Here is a 17,259-nt window from a genome sequence, read left to right as displayed (position 1 = left end):
AGCAGAAGGGCCTCTGGTAGAAATATCACATAACGTCTTCAGTTACAGTTCTGCTTTGAATGTGCCCGAAGTGAGACGCTTTCTTCTCTTACATTGAAGGGCTGCAGGTGAAGATCATCGAGGACAGAGTATTGCTGAAGGACATTCATCGTGCTGTGAACAGAGCTGCTCGATCTTCAGCTGCACAGTATCATCTTTCATTCTGTGGCGCTGCAGATTTAGCAAACATTTAAAGAAAAGGCGAGGAGTCACGCGAACCTGAGCAAGTGCAGACTTTTCCCTCTTTGGTGCAGTGACGATTTGAACTTGACATGAAGGAATCATTCTGCACACATGAATAATCTTGTTTGCTTTGTTAGAGGATCCATGTTGGTTTCATGGGAAGGTCAGTAGCTGGTGTAGTATCGGCCAAGCTTTAGATAAGGAAACAGCGTTCTCTCTCTTTTTAGAAGAAAGTACAGACACTGTTCATTGGGTTGTGTTGTGTCAAATACTTTGAGCTAACCTTTCAGGTTCAGTGTAGTGATGCTTAACATTTAGCTTGATGACAGAACATGACTGAGCCTTTGGATTACAGCACAGGTACAAAAAGGGACTGAAGGATTTAGTTTTGAGAATCACTGAGAGAATCAATGCTGTGCTGCTAATCAATCAACCAAATACCACGCCAAGGAAAGGATCGGCTAAATTATACTACCCACAAAAAAAATCTCTTGTTATGGAGAAGTCAGAAGAGAGAAGAAACTAACTTTGGGATAATTTCCATCAGGTTATGTCACAGTCATTCTGCTTTGGCTGAAGTTTTCCCATTATTTTCTTACACCACTGGGACACCAGATCCTGATTATATACGTCCATATAATCAAAGTCATGCCCCTCCATAGGGGGTCTGAACAACAGTGGCACATGCACAGCAGGGCTACAGGCACACAGCCCCCATACAAGTGGCAATTAAAAGTGAAAAGTCACTTAATCAGCTGTTTTATTACTCTATGATACAGAAAGCGTGTGCATATAAATTGCTGCTTTCAGAAGAACTGTGCTTTTGCTGACTCGCACGCCTCCGTCTCATTCTCTGGAGATTTACCATGAAATGGGAAAGCAGCAGTAGCAGCAGCAGCAGTCGGGCCTTTTTAGTTTCCCTCCCCAACCCTGAACCGAACGGCTCCCACGAGCTCTCAGCATAAACTCAGGAGGTAGACTACGGCGCCATTTGGCCATAAATCACAAAAATTGCTGTAATTCTGAGCGGAGGCTGAATTTGTGGGTGGGAGAGGAGAGAGATCGTTGAGCATTCAGGCTGCAGTTTGCTACACTTTACTGTAACAATAATATTTGAGAGCATTTTATTTTTGTACTGTACCGTGCCAAACACCTAAAGCATCAACACAACATTGGTGTTAGGGGTCCCGTGTGTCTTACAGCCTTAGAGCATTTTTGGCCTGAATTGATCTGACAGGAGCCGTTTGTATTTGGAAAAAAAGAAGGATAGTAAAAGAGGATAAAAGACAGAAAGCTCTTTGAGATCAAGCTAATGCTGGTTGAAGAAAAAACTGGTCAGAGCTGAAACAATAACCTGTAAAACGTGTGAGAAGTTGCATGATTCGAAACATACTCTCTGAGGATTGTGGCTATGAGTGACACAAGTTCAGATTTTCCATCCATCCATTTTCTTCCACTTATCCGAGAGCACTTGTCGCTGTGGCAACAGGGAAAGTTGGGAATTCCATCTCCCCAACTCCTCCTGGGGAATTTCTAGGTGTTCCCAGGCCAGGTGGGATATATTATCCCTCAAGCGAGCTCTGGGTCTACCATTGGGTCTCCTCCCATTTGGGCGCGCCTGTAAACCCTCCAAAGAGAGGTGTCCAGGAGGATCCTCAAAAGATGCTCCAACCACCTTAATTGGCTCCTTTTGATGCCAATGAGTAGTGGCTCCTACTCCAAGCTTCCACAGAATGTCTAAACTCCTTACAATATCTCTAAGGCTCAGCCCAGCGCACCCTTCGGGAGGAACTCATTTCGGCTGCTTGAATCCGCGATCTTATTGCTTATGACTATAGCTGAGGGATGGGATGAAGATCCACTGGTAAACTGAAAACTTTCCTTTCAGACTCAGCCCCTCTCTTCACCATGACGATCCACTACACCTGCAATACTGCCAATGCTAAACCAATTCTCCTGTCGATCTCACGGTCCATTTCACCCTCACTCATGAACAAGACCCTGAGATACAGCTCTAATTTTTCCAGCGTTAAAATGAAAAAATATGGATTACTACAGCTTTACTTTAGTTTCCCCCCACATTTTAACCCTGTGCTTTGACTTTAAACTGTACATTTCTAAAAAAAAAAAAAAAGAAAAAAGTAATGGATGTTGTCCATGACACATTACTGGAGGACAGGATTGTCTTTAAAAGAAATTGGTTTAAATGGTGTTTTGGAGCTGCATTAAAGCTCCTGTGAGGTATCCTTCGGGTTGTGCTGATTATGGCGCCCCCCTGTGGACAGAACAGGACAATTAATACCTTTGATAATGCTAGGGTTGTGAAAATAAATGTGTAATCGCACTACGAAAATTTGTGGCATGCATGTACAAAAAGTTTTGCCCCAATAATATCTCCTTATTAAACGTGACTCAAGGAAATGATTTGACAGGACTAAGCAGAAAACGGCTTTGTGAGGACATTTTTGAGTCTTTGAGATGTGGCTAAATACAGTAAAAAAAAAAAAAAAAAAAAGAATATCAAGAACAAGTCGGAAAACCCTGTGAGGAAAGTTGCTTAAAGGGAAAGTGAGAGATATAAGGATGGTCCTTCACAGGGACTTTAACATGGCCCGGAGGTTAGCACCGTTTCAATTGCTGTCATTAGCGGCTAATTAAGCTTTAGCGCAGGGAACAACAGAGCACAGTCTCGGCCTCCAGTTGATGTATGCAGCCATTGGGGCAGCTGTGTTGCGTAAATTTATAGCTCCGTCCGCGAGCCCAGAGCTACCTCGCTGACGACCGAGATGGTTCAAGGTGCACCTGTCTGCTCCTTAAGTTAACTGCTCTGCTCATCAGACACAGTCCCACAGGCCGGCGCCTTTATGGAGCCTGAAATAAAGTTAGTTTATGAGGCCGTTTCCTCTTTATGTGGAATAATCGTGTCAGTAAGCACTCGCAGCGGCACAGAATTTTAATACGTGGCGTGAGCAGCTGCGGTCTGCTCCATCAGGTTGAATGAAATTGACCTGCAAACGTTGGAGTCTGTCAGCGAGCATTAGCTTATCATCCTGCAGGCCACACAGACGAGTCCTCCCTGAGAGGAGGAGTGACTCATCAAATGAGCTGCAGTCAGAATGTTACGTCCACGTTTGCATGGATTCAGACATTTATATTCAAAGACAGGTCTGACAAGCATCAACAGGCAGGTCACAATCAGAGTTCATCACTATAACAAATGCTTTTCTCTCCATCAACTTAAGACTACAAATTAATTACTGTGATATCAAGGTTTACAGAACTTTCTCTAGGAACCTGTGAAGGTGTGTTCAGATAGAAATCAAAACTTATTTTCACATTTTATAATTTATGCCAATTTGACTGCTGGGATATTTGTGTCCATTCACCTTCTATAATCTATAATGCTGGCCCATATTTAAATACATACATACTGTATAATGTCAGGATATTGGATGTCCATACTGAACCTCTGCAACGTTTTTTAAACACGAGATACACAGTTGTTGCCGTAATCCCCAGACGTGATTTCCTGCCTGATGATCTAAGGGACTGGAATAGGTTGTAGTCTTGTCTTGTTTGGAAAAAAAAAAAAGTCTTACTAATTCAGTCAGACAAAAGTAATTTTAGCTCGAGCATTGTTCTTTTAGATGACGTGACTGACAGTCATCCGTCCTCCTCAGTCAGAGCTGCTGCAGCACATAAAGAAGTGATTGATGTCTTCATAAAAGCAGATTGTCAGCCGGACAGACGCTGTCCAATTAGCTGAGGGGGACTCGTAACTTTGTCCGATGACGGCTTATTTTAAAAATAATTAATTTGTTAAACTCTCCATATAAGTGAGATTAACAAGGTGTTCTAGCAACCACAGAACCCAGTCCAAATCTTTAAAAAAAATGTGTCAGTACTTGGTCTGTAATCTTCTGTTTTTATTCTGGTAGTTGTTTTTCATGTTTCACTTTTAAAGATCCGGCCTTGGGGAAGGTCGTCTAATTACTTCCATCACAGCAGGAGGGACGCTGCTGTGTGCCGGAGATGATGACTGTCGTCACTCCCAGGAGGAAGCGTGCGCGCGCGTGTGTGTGTGTGTGTGTGTGTGTGTGTGTGTGTGTGTGTGTGTGTGTGTGTGTGTGTGTGTGTGTGTGTGTGTATTTGAGATAGAGCTAGAGATAGCGAGAGAGAGAGAGAGAGAGAGGAGGGAATGAGGGACTGAGATAATTCTGATTCATCCCACAAGTTTGTTCCAGCACTTTCAGACCACAATTTTTAAACATAATCAACCTGAAATATTGTTGATTTGTTCGCTGCAGGGGGAAAAACTTGTGATGCCATCCTTCCACCCGAACCGTATATGTGAGACTAAAGTCAAAGATATAACCAGGCGCCCTATGTTCTGTTTTTTAGAGCTCAACTTTCTCTCTACTTTTGTCTTCTTAAGAGTTTTATTCCACTTTAATGCCTTTTTTAAAATGTGATGTAATTGATACAATCGAAGCCTTGGTGTGCTGGGATCGCTCCCCTGAAGCAGATTCAGATTTCTAAAGGGAGACTTTATACTGTTCAGCAAGGAAAGGAAATGCAATGTATGAGGTTTGGCTGTGCCTCTGGTTGATAAAATGTGGTCCATACGAGAAGGTTTTAACATTAGGCAAATAGGCATAGAATGAAATAAAATAATATCAGCTTTCCAGTTGTAACTTATAAGAGGGCAAAACGCTCGGTCTTAATAAAGTTGATCTTCGTACTATAAGTGTTGCTGGAGCTTTTTGACCTCGTCTAAGCCTTTCACTCTTCATGCACTTTGGTAGTTTGTGACGTTGTGCCAGAAAATCCTCTGCTTCATGAGTTGTAACCTATAAAAACGCAATATTAGATGTTTTCTTTATACAGAGATGAGGAAGCTCTTCCTCCCAAAGGTTAAGTCCTTAGCTTTTCTTTTTCTAATTTAACATCTTTTTCTATTTTTTTTTCAACTTTACTAAACTTTAAAACAGAGAGAAACCTCGGTGTAACTTACTATTAGTAGTTCACCTGAGACTCCTGAGAAACTGATGAACATGCCCCACACCGAGGGATTTAACGAGTCTACAAAGTAGACATATCTGGAGGGCGGCTTTCACTTGGCTTTTGATCTGAACACACATGGTAGCTTCTCGAGTTGCTAATTGGACTGTAAACAATGCAGCGCACGGAGAAGGAAGTCTGGGCTGTAAACTGTTTATGGCAAATAGCGGACTTTGCCAAAATAGCTTCGAGGTTGGCCATCATTCCCAGAGGCACATTTCTCTTCTTGATGTCTGACGAAGGACACATGTGGTGATCATTTCTATTCAAATTGAACTGGAGCAACTTCTGGTGTGCGGACTTTGCACCCTACAGATCTAATTTATGCATGAGGAGAAATGGATGGCATGCAATCCCTTCTACCTTTCCTCCTTCATCATGTATTTGGAACAAAATTCAATAGAGCTTCATTTATCTTACAATAATGTACAAATGGGAAAGGTTCTGAACACACATTAAGTAAATTTCTAACCTTTTCTGAAGCAGCAACTCCGTGGCAAGTGTTATTTTTTTTAAACCTTTCCTCACCCCAGGCTCTAAAAATATCCACAAGTGAATCACTCGGATGTTTCTGTCCAACACGCTTATGTTCTGTTTGAATATTTTATGCCTTTATACGACTGTCCAAGCGGCCATTGTTCCCCCATTCACTTTATAACAGTAAGGAATCAACTTGATGTGTCTGAGACTAAAAATAGACAATCCTGCAGAGAGCATCCTCTGTTGGATTCCTTTATGTTGAAATTTTTGGACTGTGCTGCTCAGACTTCTGACGATTCAAAACACCGCTGAGTGAATTACTGGAAAATCATGCAGAAATGCAATGAAAGGCGATTACTCATTATTTTAATGTCCCTGTTTGGCGCTCACTCCTGAGCATTGGATTGTGCACTTTCCCACCAGCACACATAAATCTTTTTGCCTCCCAGTGGTGAAGTATTGATTATTACTCCTGTCACCCTCCTGCAAGATATATAATGGCCGTTATGCGCGTCGGGTAAGTAAATATCTCACGGTGCTTTCAGCTGTTTAAGACCCTGAAATGGGACTGCTGTAGGCTCGCTTACATTGACAAAAGGCCAAATCGACAGATGTTATCCAAAACCAGCCAACAGTCTCAGCGTGTTTCCCTCCAACTGCTCGCCTCTCTTTTCACGTTTTTTGCCCTGAGCGTCTTTCACAACACATCACATTCCCCCTGTGTCCACACTGCCACAGCCAGCCTGCGTCTTGTTTGTTGTGGTGCCCTCACTCCGGGCATCATGCAGGCCGGACACTGTGTGTGATTGAGTGTGTGTGTGTGTGTGTGTGTGTGTGTGTGTGTGTGTGTGTGTGTGTGTGTGTGTGTGTGTGTGTGTGTGTGTGTGTGTGTGTGTGTGTGTCTTCAGGGTGGGTCTAAGTTTATTTAGACTCTCCCCCGACTCTGTGAGCGATGGCTGAAACCAGAAAACTTGCAGGGCTGACAACCTGTCATCACACACACACACACACACACACACACACACACACACACACACACACACACACACACACACACACACACACACACATCTTTAGGAAACATTGTCAGGATGATCTATCTCCGTTCAACAGAAATAAAACTACTATCTAACATGATTAGTTATTATTACACAACCTTGTTCACATGTATTCTAAAAAAAGGAGGTAAAAGTAAAGAAAGAAGGTGATTGGCTTCTTTGTATATTTGTTTTATTTATTTTGATTTTGAAACTGTATTAATCCCTGAGGGGGAATTCTGGTTTTACACTCTGTTATTTTAGAGACATGCTTCTCACACACATTAGTTAGTAGAGCATTAGTGGAGAGATGTTACACACTACTACACAGGGAGTGCACCAGAGCAGGCTGGGGGTTTGGTGCCTTGCTCAGGAAGTGACCCAGCACCTCTCCATCTAACAGACTGACTTCTGTATTTTTGGTCTGCACCAGGTCTAGAACTGGTGACCCTCCGGTTCCCAACCAAAGTCCCTACAGACTGGACTACGGCCACCCCAGAAGAAACTGGCTTTTGGAGCTGACTTATAAAACACACACACACACACACACACACACACACACACACACACACACACACACACACACACACCAATATATTTTAAGGAACAAAGTCTGTCACCATCCCCGCCCTCTTCTGTAATCTTCCACTGAGCTAAAGAACAAACATGACAGAGCTGTCAGGTCGGAGCTGCTGGCTAACATGTAATCCAAGCGTCTTTGTCTCTCACACACACGTACACATACACATGCACACACACACACACACACACACACACACACACACACACACACACACACACACACACACACACACACACACACGTACACATACACATGCACACACACACACACACACACACACACACACACACACACACACACACACACACACACACACACACACACACACTGGCTAGCAAGCATGTCCATGTTTAATAAAGTGTGTTGTGCTTCTGTTTCAAGGTCACACAAAGTATTAAGTAGTGTTTTTTACACTTCAGGTTTGTAATAAATCTGAGCAGTGAAGCTGTGAGCCAACGTGGGAATTCTCCAGCAAACCTTTTTACAACACCTTTTCCAGATTCTATTTCAGTTTTTTAAACCTCATCTGAACTCCAGTTTCCTCCTTCAGAGCAGAGTGTGTGTTGCTCGATTTCCTTGCTTCCTAATGAGTCTCAGATTATCCCTCAGAGCAGTAACATGTTGCATCGTATCATCAATAAATCACTACCTCATTAATTGTAACATATTATTAAGGGCTACAGACTTTTAAATAATTGCTTTGATCAGCGGTTGTTAATTATAAGGAGGGGACGATCATTAAGGGAATTTCCTTTATAGTCAGACCAGTAAAAATGTGATTTGTCTATTTGATGAGCAAGCCTGATGAAATACATGCAAACCTCTCTGTCTACATATTAAAGGACAAAGAACTGTTTCTCTCTGGTGATTCTTCACCTGTGCATCTAATTCACCAGCAACTTGAAGGGGAATTTCGTTATTAATGAATATTTACATATTTTTGGCATCTTATGACACTTACATTTTTTTAATTGCTCATGTAAATTACTGAAAAGCAAGAATATGAAACTTTTCCTCCGTTAAATAGTTTCAAAGATGATGTTTTAGTACAAAAACTTTCAACAGGGGGAATAGCGTCTCTCCTATGTCCACAGATCGCCCGGAGCGGTATGTAAGTTTGGCAGCAGGCCGCAGTTCTCTGGTGAGAAGTGTGTACAGATTTATAGTACAGTGGTTCCCAAACTGAGGGGTCACAAGACATTGAGAAGGGGATCGTGAGATTCCTTCCAAAACATTTTAAAAAATTTAAAAAATCACTTTCTCAAAATTGCATATTTTACCCATTATTGTGAAAATATTCTTCTTCTAGCATTTCTTACAATAAATTACTAAAATAATCTTATGGTGTTTAGGCTGTTTGTGTTCCTTTGTGTCGTTCTAATGCCAGTGTTGGATCGACCAATAAGTGTTGCCCGGTAAATGTTTTAACCACTTCAATGGACAGTATGTGTCCCCGGTCTCTAACACCTAGGCAGTCAGCTTGTCTCTTTACTGTTTGATACAATGACTGAGGCTATAAGAGGAAGAGGACGGTGACAGATGAAGCAAAGAAGAGAAAAAGAAGAGTGAGACCAAGCAAGAGTGCACATCCCTGCAGATATTATTCAGAACAGATGAAGTGTAACATATGGATGTGTCGTGTGTCATTGTTGTCTCTAGTTTAGCAGCTTTACTGGATGCAGAAAGTTGTCTAACATAAATTTATGTCTCAGGTTTTCAAACAAATGAATACATATTTAGTAAACAAATCCATCTTATGTCAAAGAGTTGTCTCTGCAACGGACTGTGGATGCTAGTAGTCCCCCCCCCCCCATAAACTTCTGTTTCTACAACCTTCAGTACAAGCCACCACGTTAAAGTTTTTGCCAGGTGAAACTGAAATTCCCTGAAAGTAAATATTTATCGGCTGCAGCGTGGGCAGCAAGCGTTGGATCGTTTGCAATGAAAAGCGATCTCCAACATTTGCATGCTGTCAGGACAAGGTGCAAGAAGCAAGCTCTGGTTTCACCTTTAGCCACACCCATCTGTGATGTCACACAGTGTACCGACACATCGTGGACTCGAGCTGTTGTCAGAAACCGTTTCCTCACTGTGAAGATGCTCCGTTCAGCTTTAGGAAACCAAAAGTCAAAAAAGGCTTTTTTGCTCAAATATGCAAAAATAAATGTAAAATAACTGCTGACTTTTAATGGTTTAAAACCTCCTCAATGATAAAATCTTCTAATGCTTAAAATAGTAGTCAAGAGTAATAATATATTCTAATTTGAAGGTGTTGTTTCCGGTGTTTTGCAGGGCTAACTGTAAAAGGACCCAAACTCTGTCAAGTTCAATAAAGGTTGGCAGAAAAAGAATCAAGCTCCCTCTGTTAACAGTTTCCTTTCATGTTGACAATAAGGTCTCCACTCTCATTGTTCCGTACTTCCTCCTACACCTCTCGACTTGCAGAGAAGCGTCCCCCGAGGGAAACAGGAAGCCACCAGCTGCGGGCCATCGCCTTTACCTCCTGAGTGCATCCCTGTTACCTGATCGGCCCTTACAGCTTCTCAGAAAAGCATCCATTACTGTGAGTCAGAGCCTTTCTTCTCCGTCATGAATGAACACCCACACAGTGTGTTCTACTGCGGACACCGGTCAGGATTATTCTATCATTTTCTATCATTTTAAAGTTTATAAAAAGGTACCTCCGAGTGGCTTCTTCTTATTATTTATTCCCTGTTTGTGTTGCGTGATTGAAGCACTGAGACGGACTCTCACAGTGACAAGCAGCCGCCGCTCTGTTGGAAATATTATGTTAGATGACCTTTATAGAGCCTCCTATAACTCACGCAGAGGATAATGATTTCAGGTAAAGTCACTTGTGCTTCTTTACTCTCCACCCACTCAATTACCTTGTTACTTAATACCACCACCCCCATACATGTTGCTGGGAACGGAGACATTATACTGGTGGGAAACCAGTAAGACAAGAGAGTAACGCACACAGCAGTGAAAGACTGCGGTTTGTTCTTTTGAAGGTTTTACACTTTCAACGTCAGTCAAATCATTTTGAACACCTTCAAATCCATACACTGTATAAAACATGGACGTAGTCTCAGTGATGTCGCCCATTGGTTTGTGAAGCATCTGAAGCCAAACAATGGCGGTCGCCATTTTGGAAATTATATCTCCACCTCATTTTCATTTAATCTAGTAACAGGCAAAGAGGTGCATATGAGGCGGGCCTTCAGCCTCCTGACAAACAGCCACTACACGCCTGCCTGTCCGTCAATTCAGCCTCACTCCTAAGCAGTGGTGCCTCAATAAGTGGGTGTACTCTTAATTTTTTTTCCCCAAGTGGTCCGTCCAGCAGAGTAGCCTCTGTTATAAATAGTGACATGTAAGACTACACTTACATAGTATGTGTGTATTAGCCAATTAGAGATTCTCTCTTCACAAAAAACTGCAGCATACTACTGAATACTGTCAATCAAGAAGTGGGTATACCATATGGAGACTGAAGAATAAGAGGAGTGGCTCTCTGCAGTTTGAGACATTCTAACTCTCTTCTCTCAAGTTTTCCTAGTGGACGGTAATGGACGGTCCACTCTCCCAAAGAGAAAGAGAGAGACAGAAAGAGAGAGAGAGAGAGAGAGAGAGAGAGAGAGAGCGAGAGAGCGAGAGAGAGAGAAAGAGAGAGAGAGACAGAGATATATATAGAGAGAGAGAAAGAGACAGAGAGACAGAGTGAGAGAGAGAGAGAGAGAGAGAGAGAGAGGAAGGGAGGATGTGTTAAAATAAACTGGTGGGAGGTTTTGGCAGCTGCCTCTGTCCACTCTGTTTCAAAGAGCATTCACACCTCTGATTGTGTGAAAAAGGATAGAAAACCCACCATCCACCCCCCTCCCACTCCCACTCCTCCTCCTCTTCCTCCTGCTGATATTGGCTTCAACTTGGAAATTTTCCTTCCGAATTTGATCACATTTGGGGATATGTGTCGTGTGTGTGTGTGTGTGTGTGTGTGTGTGTGTGTGTGTGTGTGTGTGTGTGTGTGTGTGTGAGTGTGTGTGTGTGTGTGTGTGTAAGAGGGGCAGCTTTCAGCTCTCACAAATGGAGAGATCCACACGTGCAGCATCCTTCTGAAGTCACTTAAACTGAAGTTTTTAAGATAAATCCACCTCCTAAAACAACGTAAGTGTTTTGCTGTATTTATTTACTCCCACTAACCACTTCTGACTACTCAAAGCACTTTTACACCTCAGGCCACACCTACACATTCACACACTGATGGCAGAGGCTGCTATGTGAAGTAACTAATCCCAGATATGTAGTGTATATCGCTGACAAAGCAACCACTTGCCCACACACATCGGACATGTGGCTGCAGGAGCTGGGGATCGAACCCCCAAACTTCAGGTTGAGAGTTGACTCTACCCACTGAGGCAAAGCCGCCCCATGTCATGAAAACATGACAATATCACAGATACTGACGATGCAAACTCATGCAATGGGCAGTCTCACATGTAATACATTTACATACCTAGCTAATATTTAGTCCTAATCACTACAGTGTATGCATCACCATAAGCCTGAGTGTGTGCACGTGTGTGTGTGTGGCAGTGAGACAGAGTGTGTAAACAGTGGCTGATTCTGCACACTGCATACATCACAGACAAAAGACACCCCAAAAACACTGACAGTTCCAGTAATTGCATTCAGTGGATCATAAAATTGCACAAATTGCATCATTCTTGCCCCGATGACAGGGGAGGAGGCGAAGGCGATGCAGTCCGGCCGGGGGTTTGGATGCACACCGCGTTCCAATGCAGTTTCTCTTAATTAAAAACCAAGGGGTGTTGTGTGCATAGCAATGCGTCACCTCGGCTGTGGCCTTCACCGACAGCCCCACCGCATGAGGAGTTTCATCAGTTCTATTGGCTTTTTCTCTGCCATATTTTCACCTCTAACCTCGTACACTGGGTCTCTTTTGATTGCCTCTGTGTAAACATGTCGGACACACATGGATGTTTACATCTCAGAATCGTTTATTTCACTGCAAGTGTTTCCTCAGAGAGAGAGACAGAGAGAGACAAGATAAACTGTGTGAGTGTTTGTGTTTACCCAGAGACAGTCCCCTTGTTGGCATTTTCAGCTGAGCATCAACCTTTTTTTTTAAAAGGTGTCATATGCAGAATTCTTACACTAAAATATTTTACTTAATTCAAAATGAACTAAAAATACGTTATATTTATTTTTTTGTTAAGTACTTTACATTATGTCCACTCTTTCCCTCGGTATCAAAGCCAGAGAAATACATGATTTTATAGTTGTAATGGTACAAGTCTTTAATGGTGGCCACCATTACAGACAGGACATTGCTTAACGTTGCCATGGAAACACCGGATGTTACGTGAAAGACCGCTGCATAAGGAAGTCGGAGCTGCTACTGGAAGCTGCCGTACTGTTGCTGTTTGTGCTGCTGTGGTAAAAATGTCATGTAAAATATATTCGGATACATTAGCTCGTCGGTAAACATATTCTCTTTCTCAGGTCGGTTTCACCCGGTCGTCATGACTACGCAGAGTTCGTTCTCATCGCGTGTAGTGGCTGGAGTCGCAGATAGAATCACTCCAATGATTCCCCGCCAGCCTCATCGTCATCTTTTGATATTGCTTTGACTGAGAGCCCCCTGGTAGTTCAGAATTAAAATCCTGTGTGCGTTTAAGTGAATCGACACATTCAGCATGGAATATGAACCGGACATTGATCCTTGTATTGATTAAGTCATGACTTCTCTTCAGATACATCTTAGTGAGATGAGAGCTCTTTAAACTTGTTAATATGTGACCTTTAAAGGAAGAATGTGCAACTTTTTGATCCAGTAGATGTCGCCCTTGAGCACCAGCATGAAACCAAAACAAACTGCGACACACCTCCGACCCTTCTCCCCTCGTGTTTGCACAAAGGAGTTATCCATTTGGAATGCACCATAATGAAGCACTAAGAGGAAGCAGCGGACAAAATTCTCCTCGTCTCGAGCTGCATTGTTGTTTAGTTAGCTGCACATTACATGTAAATTTACACAGAATGAGAGAGATCTAAAAGCGCTTACATGACTTTCAAATAATCAGTGAGTATGTTCTTCTTCTTCTCTCTAGTCCTTGACTTAAACAGCTTTTATACACAAGGGGAGGAGCCGGCTGTCCTGTCCATGTAAACACAGTGCTGACAACAACACAGTCAGTGGGACTCGAGCTTCTCACTCATTGTAGACAGTCATGACTCAGAGAGACATTTACTCAGGATAGACTGGATTTCTGCTGTATTAATGTGTAAAATGTTGCACATTCTGCCTTCAACTGATGGAGTTTGTTGACGCGCAAAAATATTGAATTCAGATCACTAAATTAATAATCTTGTTTTTGGTCTTCCACATAAACATACACAAAATGTGCAGCTTTAATGAACAGATTTAACTCCATTCATCTTTCAAAGACGAAGAACTCAGCTGCAGAGGAATGACATCTTACTGATGTTAAATAACGGAGACGAGTTCAGACTCCTGATAGATACATCAGGTCCATATGAAACGTATCTGACAACTTGTTGATGGTGCCTGTTGAGGAAATGCACGGTAACAGTGTGAACACAGAGGAGGTTTAATGAGCTCTTAGGTTTCACTGCATCCCACGCTGCCTGCCTGAACTGTCATCCCCCAGCATGCATTGCATGTTTTATTTAACGTTGAACTATGAGGGGAGCTTGAGGTGAAGGCTCACGTTGTTTGTCACCCTCTCATGCTGTGTTCACGGCGTGATGTTATTTAGATTTTTAAAACAATTATTTCAGATTGTTTCAGATGTTAGAACATGATGCAGCCTTTTCATTAATAACTAATTTTTATGCATTAAACATATTTTATAAAGTAAGCTGGAACAAACAGAATATTTATGAATAAACTTTGTAAAACATGTTGATCACATTCCCTTGTTGGATTTTATTTGTTCCCACAGCGATGCTCATTTAGAAGACGCTTCATCGCGTTTATTATTCCCTTTTATTCTCATTCATACATGTGGAACAAAATAATTATGATGGATGATTGTACGAGGCGGATTGTCCTGAGGTTATTCTTCACAGTGATTATGGTGCTTTAGTGATGCAGTCATTAGCAGTACAGAGAGGTCAGAAGAAGAGCTCCCTCAGCTGTTTGTCTCTCTGTCTTTAATCAGGTTTGTATTGTTCTTCAGCAACGATACGGTCAGTGGATTCAAGCGAGTCTACTGCCTCTTCCTTGAATGTTCATTTTCTATCTTTGGTCAAAAAAGGAGTAAAGAGGAATGAAGTAAGTTAGACCATAACTTGAATATTAACAGTGTCATGATGTACATGATGGTTGCCCTCCCTTCTCCATGTGTGTGTTGTTTGTAAATCCCTGTCAGTCTCATCCTCATGTTTCTCTCCCCTGTTCAAGTTCTGTGTCTGTGTCTGTGTGTGTGTGTGTGAGTGTGGTGGTTTTGTCTAAAAACTTAATTTGTTTTGGCCAACAAGTGCAACATCATACACTGATTGATGAAAAGATTTTTATTTATCTGTGAATAATGCACAAAAATAAGAAGGGGTAGGACCAGAAAAGTTTTTAACTTTATTTATTTGTTGCTATGGATCCTGAGGATCCGTTAGTTCAGTTAGTTTTTTTTTGTTTTTTTTCCTTTTTATTTTGTGTTTGTATTTTCTTAACATGTTAAATAAATTGACTATTAAAAAAAAATCAAATACAAAAAATCTCATCCCATGATCAAGACGCACACTAGACAGACTCTGGATTTCCCTCTACTGGACAGAAGATTGTTTCATCAACTTGTTTGGTAGATTACTGTCTTGCTTGCCTCGGGCTCCCGTGTTTGCTTCACTGCCTGCCGCTCGCTCGCTCTCCTGTGTATCCTTGCCTTGTGTGACGCCGTTTCAAACGGAGCCGAACCACGGGTTAGACGCCACACAGAGATTCACTAAACACTGCGACAGTCACTCATCACCTTATCTACCATGTAGGATCCTGGGACCCTGCACCCCCCTCCCCTTTTGCATGTTTGAATCACTTTGTTCATTAAATAACTCTTTAACTCCGCCTGCTTGTGTTCTGAGTCATGCTTTTGGGTCCAGATGTCGTACTATCCCGAACAGACAGAACCTTAAAGGCTGGACTTCAGAAGAGAAGTAACTCAAGACCCTGCTCTAAAGGTCTGAACTTAACAGTGTAAGAGTTTATTACAGGGTACCAAAAATAAAAACCATTAACAAAGAAAGGGAGGCGTGTTTGTCAGTGTGCCGGCTGTATGCGGCTGAACTAAACTATCATAAGCAAACTACAACAAAATCAAAGTGCAACGAGGATCTGTGGTGATGATGCGAGGCTGGGAGTGAATGAGAGAGAGTGACAGATCTTAAATAGCCTACTTCTGAGAGACTGGCCAGGTCTGCCCAGGTGTGGCAGAACACCGCCCATCAGCGACCTTCAGGGGAAACAAAACACACAAAGACAGAAAGGTGAGCAGGCCCTGAAACTAAACAAAAAAATGCACCTGTGCAAACATTGAGTCGACTCGCCTTGGTGTTTATTTTTAAAACCAATAATTTGATTTGTGCATTTGTAGAATTTAACCTCATTTATTGCAACTAAATCTATTTGATCAGAGCTGTTTCAACCCGATCAAACCGAGGCGTAGTTAAATCAAACATGTCTGTGCAAACCTGATAAAAACAGGATGCCATGCTGCATGCTGGAGCTCTCCCTGCCAGTGAGGATATATTCATTAATATGTAAATGATGATATTACGAAGGCACAGTTGGTTTAGCGGTTAGCACTGTGAACTCACAGCAGGAGACTCCTGTGATTGGATGCATCATATTTTGATGTTAAAATAAACTGAGGATAGTTCTGCCCTGTGATTGACTGGTGAACAGTCCAGGGTGTAGCTACCCCACCTCTCGCCCAATGACGGCTGGGATTGGCTCCAGCTCCAGCTCCAGTTTGGTAAACTAACTTGCCAGCATTAAATTCATGCAACACAACAGATAAACAAATTACAGACATCAAGTGCATCGAGGCCGATACTGGTGTTCAACCTATAGATTGGTGCATTTCTTTATAGAAGGAGTACAAAAGAGAACAAGAGTTTTAAAAGTAGTTACAAAAATATAACATGAATCAAGCACCAGAGGAGGTTTGTGACCCTGTATAAACCAGCTCTCTCAGAACGCTCCGTTTAGGTGTGTGTCTCTTTAATTCAATGAGACCCCCCTGAGTTTTCCTCGTAGACATTACTCCTTCACTAGCAAGAATAAAAATGACCTGCTCAAAAGTTTTGTTCTTGGCTGGAGGTGGAGCCCATGGGTGGAGATATCAGGGGAGAGGAGGGGATGTTTTTTTTTACCAGAAGAAGAATCCTAGAGTGTCAGCTAAAGACACAAATCTCTGGCACATGCTAACATCTCTGTTGACGAATCTACGATACGTAAAACACTAAACAAGAATGGAGTTCATGGGAGGACACCACGGAGAAAGCCACTGCTGTCTAAAAGAAACATTGCTGCATGTTTGAAGTTTGCAAAAGAGGACCTGGATGTTCCACAGCACTACTGGCAAAACATCCTGTGGACAGATGAAACCAAAGTTGAGTTGTTTGGAAGAAACACACAACACTATGTGTGGAGAAAAAAAAGCACAGCACACCAACATCAAAACCTCATCCCAACTGTGAAGTATGGTGGAGGGGGCATCATGGTTTGGGGCTGCTTTGCTGCACCAGGGCCTGGACAGATTGCTATCATCGACGGAAAAATGAATTCCCAAGTTTATCAAGACATTTTGCAGGAAAACTTAAGGCCATCTGTCCACC

Source organism: Labrus bergylta, chromosome 23 (genome assembly GCF_963930695.1).
Source record: "Labrus bergylta chromosome 23, fLabBer1.1, whole genome shotgun sequence".
In the NCBI taxonomy this organism is placed as follows: domain Eukaryota; kingdom Metazoa; phylum Chordata; class Actinopteri; order Labriformes; family Labridae; genus Labrus; species Labrus bergylta.
Note: the sequence above shows the minus strand (reverse complement) of the source record.